This window comes from Dendroctonus ponderosae, unplaced genomic scaffold (genome assembly GCF_020466585.1).
Source record: "Dendroctonus ponderosae isolate FM_Combo_2020 unplaced genomic scaffold, Dpon_F_20191213v2 Dpon_F_20191213_1, whole genome shotgun sequence".
Lineage (NCBI taxonomy): Eukaryota > Metazoa > Arthropoda > Insecta > Coleoptera > Curculionidae > Dendroctonus > Dendroctonus ponderosae.
Genome location: NW_026017110.1, coordinates 31,016,010 through 31,017,253, shown reverse-complemented (window position 1 = coordinate 31,017,253; position 1,244 = coordinate 31,016,010).

Here is a 1,244-nt window from a genome sequence, read left to right as displayed (position 1 = left end):
TTTAATTTTTAAGTTCACATGTACCGTTTTCTATTTTGATTTTCATTTCTTAGAATTATTTGTGTTCTGTTTTATATTTTTTGAGTGGAAATATATAATTTCTTGAAAAAATGAACTTTGATTTAAATCGTGATTTTTTTCCAAAAAAGTCAGGTGATTTAAATCATGATAAATACGTCTAAATAATAGGCATGTTCAATTGATAAAAGCAACCAAAAAAATTAGAAGCCCCTAGATTTAAAAAAACACTGGTTTTTGTACTTGATATAATAATAATAATTAATAATACATAAACGATTCTTGATATATCTATCATATCCTCCATAAATAATAAATAAGTTTAAATAATCTTCGTTTGTGTAATTTAATGTAATTTTGTGTATTTTATTTCTTTGGCATTTGATTGTATTAAAAATAACCTCTTTCGTCATGGCAACTAAGAGTGACAGGATTTAAAATGAGATGCGGCAAAATAGCCATATGAAAACATTAAATTGACAAGAATATACAACTTTACAAAACGTACCCTTATTTTTAATACTGAATAAGATAAAATTATCAAAAATGAGGGTTTCCATTTGAAACAAATTGATTTTAGGCGGTCTCCTCAACGTCATTTTGAAAGTAAGTAAAGTAAGTCCTTTTCAACAATAAATGCTACTCAAATTAAGTTAAGACAAATTCCCTTATAGGAAAAATAAATAATTATTCGAGTGGCTGCAATTGACATTTTTTGCATAAAACTTCAAATATATTAAAAACGGTTAGACTTAGATACAGGATATTATACACAAAATATATTTAGAATTTGGAGAGGAATTCAAAAATGTAATAATATATAGGGTGTTCCAGTTAAAATCAGCAACCTGAAACCTACTTCCGGTGTAACCGGAAGTGTGACCATCTTGAAAATATTTTATATCGCTTGCCCCCAATGACTTCGGCACACTGTCCAATCTTCAAATTTTTCCTAACTACAGTTTGCCAGATATCGATCGCGGCGGTTCCCGGTGGGACACCCTTCAACTAAACGTCAGCAAGAACAAAACTACTATTAAACAAAAAAACTAGACAAATGACAGTCTGCAATTGAAGATTCAGCAAAAACGTCTAACAAGAAAAACAAAACAATAGTTTGCGATTGAAGATTAGTAACCGCAATAAAAGTGAAAGGAAACGATTTTACTTTTTCGTTGCCACCAAATTGTGTTCGAATTTAGAAACTTTGCAAATAAAAAAATATA